Source organism: Charadrius vociferus, unplaced genomic scaffold (assembly GCF_000708025.1).
Source record: "Charadrius vociferus isolate BGI_N301 unplaced genomic scaffold, ASM70802v2 scaffold202, whole genome shotgun sequence".
In the NCBI taxonomy this organism is placed as follows: domain Eukaryota; kingdom Metazoa; phylum Chordata; class Aves; order Charadriiformes; family Charadriidae; genus Charadrius; species Charadrius vociferus.
This window is the reverse complement of record NW_009647242.1, coordinates 1287599-1288275: the sequence shown is the minus strand read 5'-3', so window position 1 is coordinate 1288275 and position 677 is coordinate 1287599.

The following is a 677-nucleotide window of genomic DNA, read 5'->3' as shown; positions in this document are numbered from 1 at the left end:
TCTTAAGCATTTAACTTTCTGTTCTAGTAAGACAGTTAAAACTGTGTGTACTGTAAATGCCAAAGAACCACGTTCAGTATGCAGAGACCACATTCTACATATCCTGATATTTTCTAAATCCTAAAATGTAATTTATTCCAGTGATCCTTCTCCAACAAAAATTTAATTTCCTTCAATCGCTAGAGTAAAGGCTAATTGAGATAAAAGGGGAAAGCAAAGACCTTTATGAATGAGAAGATAGAAGAGCCCGCATCTTGAGTTAGTTGCTGATTGTATTTGCAAAGACAAAATGAGGCTGAGTGATGCACACAGACTTTAATAAAACTTTATAGTTTAAACATTATCTCAGAAGATTTCCTGTGACAGTGCAGAACTCCCAGAAAGAGAATTTTCTTCAGTAAATCTAAATACAATGTAGGATTTGCATTTAGAAAGACAGGCTTCACATTCTAGTTTGTTTCATATATTATTCAAGTATTCTACATTTAAAGCAAGTTCCTTTGGTATTATTATTAGACTTAAAATATATTAAAAAGCCATCACGCAGACCTTGAAGAGCTAGCAGACAATGAAGTTACAACAAAAAAGGTACAATATGGGTTAGAAACCATAAAGAGAGACTGAAGGATTGAGACAGATTTTCAGTGAGCAAAAGGAAAGCAAGAAGTTAAAAATCA